This window comes from Pongo pygmaeus, chromosome 15, assembly GCF_028885625.2.
Source record: "Pongo pygmaeus isolate AG05252 chromosome 15, NHGRI_mPonPyg2-v2.0_pri, whole genome shotgun sequence".
Taxonomy (NCBI): domain Eukaryota; kingdom Metazoa; phylum Chordata; class Mammalia; order Primates; family Hominidae; genus Pongo; species Pongo pygmaeus.
In genome coordinates, this window is record NC_072388.2 from 58800596 (window position 1) to 58812628 (window position 12033).

A 12033-nucleotide genomic window follows, 5' to 3' on the forward strand; every position below is an offset into this window, starting at 1 on the left:
TTATCTTTTACATTTTATTAAAGACTACCTTAACTATATGCTCTTTTAGGTAAATCCAAAAGTCAGTTTATCAACATTGTCATTTTCCTTATAAGATTCCAAAGAGTCCGAAATGCTAAATTTTAAATTAGAACAGATTTTTTCTAATATCATTAAAAATAACAGTATTTCTATATGCTCTGAATAAAAATCCATTGAGATAACATAGTTTGTTTTTTCAAAATAGTTACATTTTGATCAAACACTAAAATAGAAATGGATGCGAAGAATTTTTAACAAATAGCATTCTATATTTTCATTTGGTTTTTAATTTTATAATTGTAATTAACTTCTAAATGTTTAAAAATATTTTATACCAGCAGTTAATTTTAAACATTATAAATAGGAAAAGAATTAGTGATAATCTTACTGTTTTTGTAAACCACAAAAATAACAATGACTACAGTTTAAACAGAAAAAAGATATGGTGATATGATTTTTGTTTGTTTGTTTCCAGTGGGGTTGGAGTGATTTAAAAGCTATAGATTTTAATCAAGAGCTGCACGTTTTTCTTCTTGCTTATTGTGGAACATTATTTTTTCTAGAAAATGTTTTCAATAATTTTAGTGGTTTGGCTCTACTATTTGTTCCATCTTTAATTATAGCATAGCTCTTCCTCTCCCTTCCCTCTCAGAATGTTTTACAAGTGTGTCTCTCAAAGAACAACCAAAAAAGACTAATCAGTAAAATAAATATATATATAACATTTTAAAGTTTCTAATTATTTCTTATTCCCCTATCAATTTGGTTTAAAACAGGTATTTACAAACACTGGTAGCCTACTTTCCTAAGGCCTTTGATTTTATATGAAGTGCTTTAAAAGAGTTCAATCAACCTTAATGGTGCGTTTTTAGTTAAGGAAATAGAATGGGGATAAGTCAATTTGAGCTCCCAGACAAACAAGTGTCTTCAGAAAGAATCAGGCATAAATGGGTTTAGAAATCAGAGTACGAGTAAAATGCAGTGAGCAGAGCACTCAGGGAAGCCAGATACAATGGAAAGAGTAAAATACTGCAGAGCTTTTTAAGGTTCATACAATTGGAACAATGGACTTGATCCAGCCATCTATGTTAAACTGTTAAAAGATAGGTGAAAAGCAAGCTGGAATTCTATAAAGAGTGTTGAGGAACAGTAGAATGAGGAGCTTTAAATCTAAAGAGAATGAATACAGTCATTCAACAGGATGGCAATGAAGTCAAAATTGGCATATTTCCCTGGTTACCTTGTGAAGGACTCTGTTCTGTTTTAGGTATTAAGCCGTGATTAGCAACAAAGCAGTATTTAAACTGCCACAATTGGAGTTTTTAAACAGCACAGTATAAATATGTGAATTTTACAAACATACACATATATACATGGAAGTAGAAATACATGTAGATCTCATATAGTTGTAACAACTTAATATTCTAGTCTATAGCAATCAGTACAGTATATCAAACTTCCTGTCATTTAGGAAAAAAAAAGGCTAATTTAGGTTTAGTGGCAAAGGTGCAAAGGTACAAATAGATAAAATTGTTTAATTTTTTAATTAGCTGTAATCAATCAGGCTTATTTTATATATTTTGGGGAAATTGTTCTTAAATGTATTGATGTATTTTCCTGCTTTAACAAATAGATTACATTAAACAAAATTTTATTTTCAATGATTTATAGTGCTTCAGGGTCATAGTGTGCATCATTTACCATTTTAGAGAAATGCAGCTGAGGAAAAGTGTACAGAATGTGTTTTGAACTGCTATAACCTTAGCAGTTGCTTAAGGCCAAATTCCCTTCTATATACTTTTTTTGTGTGTCCCTTCAATTATTATGATGCTGAAATAACTTTTCTATTTAGTTGAAGATTCCAATATTAATGGAGCCATTACTATATTGTTAAATTATGTTTTGAATGAAGATATTATATTTATGGAAACATGCTAAAGTCTATAAATGGAAATGATACAATAAAACTAAAGCCCAAACATGTGTTAATGCTAACACATTGGGCTGTTGTTAACTCACAAGAAGTATAACTATGAGAATGTCAGTCACATAATTGTCATCCTTTAACAGTTCAATTATGGGCCGGGCGCCATGGCTCAGGCCTGTAATCCCAGCACTTCAGGAGGCCAAGGCGGGCAGATCACTTGAGGAGTTCAAGACTAGCCTGGCCAACATGGCAAAACCCCATCTCTACTAAAAATACAAACATTAGCCAGGTGTGGTGGTGGGCAGGCACCTGTCATCCCAGCTACTCAGGAGGCTGAGGCAGGAGAATCACTTGAACTCAGGAGGTGGAGGTTGCAGTGAGCCGAGATTGAGCCACTGCACTCCAGCCTGGGTGAGACAGAGCAAGATTCCATCACAAAAAAAAGATAAAATAAAGAATGAAAAAGTCTTCAGGAACATGTCACATAACCTCAATGAAGGAGGCCAGACGTAAGAAAAACTACAGCCAGAAATATCATCAACTGCACTTTTTCTGAAATACAATTTGCTAGATAGCCTCCATTTGCTCTTCCAGATCTATTCTCTACCTTTCTCCTCCTGCTCTGTGACTCTAAAGGCTCACCTTTAAGGACAACATCACTTAGGGTCATTTGTCCCTCTAGCCGGCAGTTGGCTGTAGCCAATCAAGACACTAGAAGTAGATCAAAGAGTAAAAGAGTGAGATTTGGGCTTTAGTAGCAGCTGCATTCTACAAGAACTACAGCTTCTATTGGGCTTTCCTAAAGTATCTGGGTTCTGGTGAACTCTCTTTCCCTTACACCTTCAGGCCTACAGGCATTGCAAGTTCAGATGCTTCACCTGCCAGGGCACGGTGGCTCACACCTGTAATCCCAGCACTTTAGGAGGCCAAGGAAGGCAGATCACTTGAGACCAGGCGTTCGAGAACGGCCTGGCAAACATGAAACCCCATCTCTACTAAAAATACAAAAATTAGTCAGGTGACAGAACGAGACTCTGTCTCAAAAAATAAAAAATAAAATGCTTCACTAATCCTGGTCTGTTTCCTTAATTCTATCCACACTTTTGAAGTAGTCCCTTCACTAAACTCCTCAATGGCCCCATTTGACTCTGCCACTTGTTTCCTGCTGATACCCTAGTACATACAACACCTATGTGACACAAATGTATGATACTGGGGAATTATATTTTAAATTAAAATGGAAAAACTAGCAATGCAAAACTGAAATATCTAATTGTTTTCTTTTATAATCCATTAGTCTTCTGGTTTAGGCCTAGACACCTGACACCTCTTTTACAGCAAGATGTTAATGTCAGGTTAGAGTTGTGACGTGCAACATGGAAACAGACTTGAATTCTGGGAGCTATATTTTTAGTTTCATAAAAAAGCAAAGCAAAACAAAACAACTGGGATTGAGAGAGTTCTAGTTTATCGTTGCTTAGATAGCACTCATACCTGGCTATGGGCCAAGAAGATTTATTCTGAACAAAGAGAAAAGTGGGATTAGAACACCGGAGTTCTTTGGTCCCATCAAGAATCATACCCCACAAATAAATAGAGATAGCTGGATCATATAACTGTGCTCTTCTCAATTGAAGTTAAAAATGTCACAAATAATTTAACATTTAAACACATTTTTTTCCCTGTAACTTTCATAGAACTTCTTGGCTGTATCTTTAACCTACTGATCAAAAGAATTTCCTCAAGTTCACATTTATAGATGTTTTTAATGAACATAATTTTCTTCTGTATTCAATAAACATGTAAAGAATATTGATGACTATGGAAAACACCAAAGTAATAATTGCTGTGGTTGAGAATAATCTACGGATACCAAAATTAGTAGATGACAGTATAAACAGGGTATTTGCATGGTCTCTAAGAATTTCCCTACAAGATACTTTTTAATTACAAATAGAAAAAATATTAACTGTGCAGTGGAAAAAACTGATGAACACCTTAACCGAGAGATCAAATTTAATATCACCAAAAATAAGATATATCAATATCCTGATATGATGCACTGATAAGGGCACAAAATCATTCTGTAGTATTCCTGCCAAAAATACCACATGATCATGAGAATGAGAATGATCTGATCATGCGAAAATATCAGACAAACCCAAACTAAGGGACATTCTACAATATAATTGGCCAATAAGTCTGGTCAAAAGGAGTCTGAAAGGATCAAGGGCATTGCATGATAAGGACTGAGGAAGTCATATTGGAGGAATCTAAGAAACATGACAACTAAGTATAATATACAAGATCTTGGATTGGATCTTGAATCAGAAAAAGGGCATTAGTGGGAAAACTGTTGAAATTCAAATAAAGTCTATAGATTAGTTAACAGTATAACTGTTAATTGCTAAGTTTCAATCATTGCTATATAAAATGTTAACATTAGGAAAAGCTGGGTGAGGAAATCACCATATTTAAAACTTTTCTGCATGTTCAAAATTATTTCTTTAAAAACAAGAATTTAAATTTTAAAATATAAATTACTGACAATGTTCCTGATTCAAGTTGTTATTTTACTGGTGTAGAAGCAAAAGTATAAGGGAGTGAGCCCAACCACCATTTTATTTCACACATTCTTCACAAATTCTGGAAAGTCTTAGAAATCTTCCATATTTTATTTTCACATCACAATCTAAAAGTAATATAAATTAGTTTACTTTAAAAATATACATTCCTTTTATAAGTAAGAACTCACTTTGAAGCCATCATATCTTGAAAATAACTAAGCGGGAATTTTTGTAAGAAAACCACTTTATTCAGGCAATTAGAATGAGTGTAACAATATGATAAAAACTGTATAATTATTAAATAAAATATGTATTATATTAGGACCATTATTTTTGTACCAAATTTTTACTAGTTGAACTAAAAATTTACAAATTAGTCCTAAAACACAAAATAAACTGTTTTATCTAGAAAGATGGTAAATTACTTAGAGATAGTCAAAAGAAGTAGAAATTGTGGAGGAGACAGTCAATTGCCTCCCGGGCCTGTTCTGTCATTCTCCCTTAGTAAAAGAACCCTGATTATTAGCTAGGAATAGTGCTTCTCTTGCAGTTAAATGTGGCCCTTTGTTTTGGCAAATGACTTATATGTGGTAGTGTTGTATGGAAACTTACTGGAAGTCTTCTTAAAACGGAAAGGAAGAAAAATTTCCCTTCCATTCATCCTGTAGCTTGGAACAAGATTATGATGGAGGAAGTCTGGCTGGACCAGGAGGAAAAAGACCTTAAAGATGACAGCATAATAAATGGGACTGTCCCACTAGTCCATAGAACTGCCATTCTGACCCTGGAATAATTAACTTATATGGCAAGAAATAAGTTTATATCATGTTAAACCACTATTATTATGGTTTCTCTGTTACAAGAAGTACAACCTTATCTTAACTGATACAGGAATGTTCCCAGAAAAGAGATGTGAAGGACTTTTGTACTAAAATTATAGCAGAAAGATACAACTTAACGAGAAATGAAAAAGCAAAGAACAAAAGTAGATTTTATGGAAGAGCATAAACTGGATAATGGCAAAATGAAAGCAGCAATTGGTTCTGAATGAGTCATAAAAGAAAGTCACTGGAAGTGGTTTAATGACAGTACAAAAAGGAGGTCATGAAAGAATAAACCCTAGAATTTGAAGCTGTTAAATACATTAAGATGAAAAAGAAATCATACTTAAATTCACCAATTATTAGCATCTTAGAGAAAATAATTGTACCTCAAAATATCTTGGCTAAAAATTATTAGCGGAGTGTATCACTCAGTGGCTTTTGTTGCAAGCAAAAGAAAATTACTCTGGATATAGCTCATAGGATAGTTCACAGAACAGAAAGGCTGAGAAACCAGGCTCATAGAATGAGAACAAGCGGATCATGGTGGTCAATACCCCAGATAGTATCATGTCACAGGATCACCTTAATTATGGTGCCAGTGCCATGCTGCTGCCACAGGCATGGGTGCCACTAGATGAGCCCAATAAGGCCTTGATGTTTCTGTTGCCATCAAAATGAATTCTAAATATTCCTGCTTCTTTGCTTCCCATGTTCTACACTGAAAGGCCCAGGAAGAAGATAGCTAAACTTAGGTTGCCCGCCACAACTTTAGTTATTAAAGAAAAGCAGGGGGTGGCTGGAAAGATGGCCAAATAGGAACAGCTCCAGTCTGTAGCTCCCAGCGAGATCAACACAGAAGGTGGGTGATTACTGCATTTCCAACAGAGGTACCCGGCTCATCTCATTGGGACTGGTTAGACAGTGTGTGCAGCCCATGGAACGCAAGCAGAAGCAGGTGAGGCACTGCCTCACCCGGGAAGCGCAGGGGTCAGGGAACTCCCTCCCCTAACCAAGGGAAGCCTTGAGGGACCGTGCCTTGAGGAATGGTGCATTCCAGCCCAGATACAGGCCTTTCCCACAGTCTTTGCAACCTTCAGACCAGGAGATTCCCTCGGGTGCCTACACCACCAGGGCCCTGGGTTTCAAGCACAAAACTGGAAGGCCGTTTGGGCAGACACCTAGCTAGCTGCAGGAGTTATTTTTTCATACCCCAGTGGTGCCTGGAATGAGAGTGACACAGAACCATTCACTTCCCTGGAAAGGGGGCTGAAGCCAGGGAGCCAAGTGGTCTAGCTCAGTGGATTCCACCCCAATGAAGCCCAGCAAGTTAAGATCCACTGGCTTGAAATTCTCGCTGCCAGGACAGCAATCTGAAGTCAACCTAGGACACTCGAGCTTGGTGGGGAGAGTGGCGTACACATTACTGAGGACTGAGTAGGCGGTTTTTCCCTCACAGTGTAAACAAAGCTGTCAAAAAGTTCGAACTGGGTGGAGCCCACCGAAGCTCGGCAAAGCTGCTGTAGCCAGACTGCCTCCTCTCTGGGCAGGGCATCTCTGAAAGAAAGGCAGCAGCCCCAGTCAGAGGCTTATAGATAAAACTCCCATCTCCCTGGGACAGAGTACCTGGGGGAAGGGGCAACAGTCGGCGCAGCTTCAGCAGACTTAAACGTTCCTGCCTGCTGGCTCTGAAGAGAGCAGCAGATCTCCCAGGACAGTGCTCAAGCTCTGCTAAGGGACAGACTGCCTCCTCAAGTGGGTCCCTGGCCCCTGTGCTTCCTGACTGGGAGACACTTCCCAGCAGGGGTAGACAGACACCCCATATAGGAGAGCTCTGGCTGGCATCTGGCGGGTGCCCCTCTGGGATAAAGCCGCCAGAGGAAGGAACAGGCAGCAATCTTTGCTGTTCTGCAGCCTCCGCTGGTGATACCCAGGCAAACAGGGTCTGCAGTGGACCTCCAGCAAACTCCAGCAGACCTACAGCAGAGCGGTGTGACTGTTAGAAGGAAAACAAACAAACAGGAATAGCATCATCTTCAACAAAAAGAAACTCCCTCTGAAGGTTACCAACATCAAAGACCAAAAGGTAAAGACCAAAGGTACATAAATTCACGAAGATGAGGAAAAACCAGCACAAAAAGACTAAAAATTCCCAAAACCAGAACACTTTTCCTCTAAAGGATCACAACTCCTTGCCAGCAAGGGAACAAAACTGGACAGAGAATGAGTTTAACGAACTGATAGAAGTAGGCTTCAGAAGGTGGGTAATAACAAACTCCTCTGAGCTAAAGGAGTATATTCTAACCCAATGCAGGGAAGCTAAAAACCCTGAAAAAAGGTTAGAGGAATTGCTAACTAGAATAACCATTTAGAGAAGAACATAAATGACCTGATGGAGTGAAAAACACAGCACAAGAACTTTGTGAAGCACACACAAGTATCAATAGCTGAATTGTTCAAGCGGAAGAAAAGATCAGAGATTGAAGATCAACTTAATGAAATAAAACATGAAGACAAGATTAGAGGAAAAAGAATAAAAACGAATGAACAAAGCCTCCAAGAAATATGGGACTATGTGAAAAGACTAAACCTACATTTGATTGGTGTACCTGAAAGTGATGGGGAGAATGGAACCAAGTTAGAAAACACCCTTCAGGATATTATCCAGGAGAACTTCCCCAACCTAGCAAGACAGGTCAACATTCAAATTCAGGAAATACAGAGAACAGCACAAAGAAAAGCAGCCCCAAGACACATAATCTTCAGATTCACCAAGGTTGAAATGAAAGAAAAAATGTTAAGGGCAGCCAGAGAGAACGGTCAGGTTGCCCACAAAGGGAAGCCCATCAAACTAACAGCAGGTCTCTCTGCAGAAACCTTACAAGGGGTAGGGGGGCAATATTCAACATTCTTAAAGAATTTTCAAACCAGAATTTCAGATTCAGCCACACTAAGCTTCAAAAGCAAAGGAGAAATAAAATCCTTTACAGACAAGCAAATGCTGAGAGTTTTTTTAAATTTTTTAATTTGTATTTATTATTATTATACTTTAACTTCTAGGGTACATGTGCACAACATGCAGGTTTGTTACATATGTATACATCTGCCATGTTGGTGTGCTGCACCCATTAACTCGTCATTTACATTAGGTATATCTCCTAATGCTATGCCCTCCCCCTTCTCCCACCCTACAACAGACCCTGGTGTATGATGTTCCCCATCCTGTGTCCAAGTGTTCTCATTGTTCTTCCCACCTATGAGTCAGAACATGCGGTGTTTGGTTTTCTGTCCTTGCAATAGTTTGCTCAGAATGATGGTTTCCAGCTCCATCCATGTCCTTACAAAGGACATGAAGTCGTCCTTTTTTATGGCTGCATAGTATTCCATGGTGTATATGTGCCACATTTGCTTCATCCAGTCTATCATTGATGGACATTTGGGTTGGTTCCAAGTCTTTGCTATTGTGAATTGTGCTGCAATAAACACACGTGTGCATGTGTCTTTATAGGAGCATGATTTATAATCCTTTGGGTATATACCTAGTAATGGGATGGCTTGGTCAAATGGTATTTCTAGTTCTAGATCCTTGAGGAATCGCCACACTGTCTTCCACAATGGTTGAACTAGTTTATAGTCCCACCAACAGTGTAAAAGTGTTCCTATTTCTCCACATTCTCTCCAGCACCTGTTGTTTTCTGACTTTTTAATGATCACCATTCTAACTGGTGTGAGATGGTATCTCACTGTGGTTTTGATTTGCATTTCTCTGATGGCCAGTGATGATAAGCATTTTTCATGTGTCTGTTGGCTGCATAAATGTCTTCTTTTGAGAAGTGTCTGTTCATATCCTTCGCCCAATTTTTGATGGAGTTGTTTGATTTTTTCTTGTAAGTTTGTTTAAGTTCTTTGTAGATTCTGGATATTAGCCCTTTGTCAAATGGGTAGATTGTAAAAATTTTCTCCCATTCTGTAGGTTGCCTGTTCACTCTGATGGCAGTTTCTTTTGCTGTGCAGAAGCTCTTCAGTTTAATTAGATCCCATTTGTCAATTTTGACTTTTGTTGCCATTGCTTTTGGTGTTTTAGACATGAAGTCCTTGCCCATGCCTATGTCCTGAATGGTATTGCCTAGGTTTTCTTCTAGGGTTTTTATGGTTTTAGGTCTAAGATTTAAGTCTTTAATCCATCTTGAATTAATTTTTGTATAAGATGTAAGGAAGGGATCCAGTTTCAGCTTTCTACATATGGCTAGCCAGTTTTCCCAGCACCATTTATTAAATAGGGAATCCTTTCCCCATTTCTTGTTTTTGTCAGGTTTGTCAAAGATCAGATGGTTGTAGATGTGTGATATTATTTCCAGGGGCTCTGTTCTGTTCCATTGGTCTATATCTCTGTTTTGGTACCAGTACCATGCTGTTTTGGTTACTGTAGCCTTGCAGTATAGTTTGAAGTCAGGTAGTGTGATGCCTCCAGCTTTGTTCTTTTGGCTTAGGATTGTCTTGGCAATGCGAGCTCTTTTTTGGTTCCATATGAACTTTAAAGTAGTTTTTTCCAATTCTGTGAAGAAAGTCACTGGTAGCTTGATGGGGATGGCATTGAATATATAAATGACCTTGGGCAGTATGGCCATTTTCACGATATTGATTCTTCCTATCCATGAGCATGGAATGTTCTTCCATTTGTTTGTGTCCTCTTGTATTTCATTGAGCAGTGGTTTGTAGTTCTCCTTGAAGACGTCCTTCACATCCCTTGTAAGTTGGATTCCTAGGTATTTTATTCTCTTTGAAGCAATTGTGAATGGGAGTTCACTCATGATTTGGCTGTTTGTCTGTTATTGGTGCATTTATCCTTTGATAAAATTCAACACCCCTTCATGCTAAAAGCTCTCAATAAACTAGGTACTGATGGAACATATCTCAAAATAATAAGAGCTATTTATGACAAACCCACAGCCAATATCATACTGAATGGGCAAAAGCTGGAAGCATTCCCTTTGAAAACCACCACAAGACAAGGATGCCATCTCTCACCACTCCTATTCAATATAGTATTGGAAGTTCCGGCCAGGACAATCAGGCAAGAGAAAGAAATAAAGGGTATTCAGATAGAAAGAGAGGAAGTCAAATTGTCTCTGGTTGCAGATGACATGATTGTATATTTAGAAAACCCAATCAACAGCCCAAAATGTCCTTAAGCTGATAAGCAACTTCAGCAAAGTCTCAGGATACAAAATCAATGTGCAAAAATCACAAGCATTCCTATACACCAATAATAGACAAATAGGGAGCCAAATCATGAGTGAATTCCCATTCACAATTGCTACAAAGAGAATAAAATACCTAGGAATACAACTTACAAGGGATATAAAGAACCTCTTCAAGGAGAACTACAAACCACTGCTCAAGGAAATAAGAGAGGACACAAACAAATGGAAAAACATTCCATGTTCATGGATAGGAAAAATCAATATTGTGAAAATGGCCATACTGCCCAAAATAATTTGTAGATTCAATGCTATCCCTATCAAGCTACCATTGACTTTCTTCACAGAATTATAAAATCTACTTTAAACTTAATATGGAACCAAAAAAGACCCTGTATAGCCAAGACAATCCTAAGCAAAAAGAAGAAAGCTGGAGGCATCATGCTATCTGACTTCAAACTATACTACAAGGCTACAGTAACAAAAACAGCAAGGTACTGGTACCAAAACAGAGATATAGACCAATGGAACAGAACAGAGTCCTCAGAAATAACATCACACATCTACATCCATCTGATCCTTGGCAAACCGGACAAAAACAAGCAATGGGGGAAAGGATTCCCTATTTAATAAATAGTGCTGGGAAAACTGGCTAACCATATGCAGGAAACTAAAAGTAGACCCCTTCCTTACACCTTACACAAAAATTAACTCAAGACGGATTAAAGACTTAAACGTAGGACCTAAAACCATAAAAATCCTAGAAGAAAACCTAGGCAATACCATTCAGGGCATAGGCATGCGCAAAGACTTCATGACTAAAAAACCAAAAGCAATGGCAACAAAAGCCAAAATTGACTAATGGGATCTAGTTAAACTAAATAGGTTCTGCACAGCAAGAGAAACTATCATCAGCGTGAACAGGCAACCTACAGAATGGGAGAAAATTTTTGTAATCTGTCCATCGGACAAAGGGTTAATATCCAGAATCTACAAGGAACTTACACAAATTTACAAGAAAAAAACAACCCCATCAGAAAGTGGGTGAAGGATATGAACAGACACTTCTCAAAAGAAGACATTTATGCAGTCAACAAACATATGAAAAAAAGTTCATCATCACTGATCATTAGGCAAATCAAAACCACAATGAGATACCATCTCATGCCAGTTAGAATGGTGATCATTAAAAAGTCAGGAAATAACAGATGCTGGAGAGGATGTGGAGAAATAAGAATGCTTTTACACTGTTGGTGGGAGTGTAAATTAGTTCAACCATTGTGGAAGACAGTGTGGCAATTCTTCAAGGATCTAGAACCAGAAATACCATTTGACCCAGCAATCCCATTACTGGGTATATTCCCAAAGGATTATAAATAATTCTATTATAAAGACATATGCACATATTGCAACACTGTTCACAATAGCAAAGACTTGGAACCAACCCAAATGTCCATCACTGACAGACTTGATAAAGAAAATGTGGCACAAATACA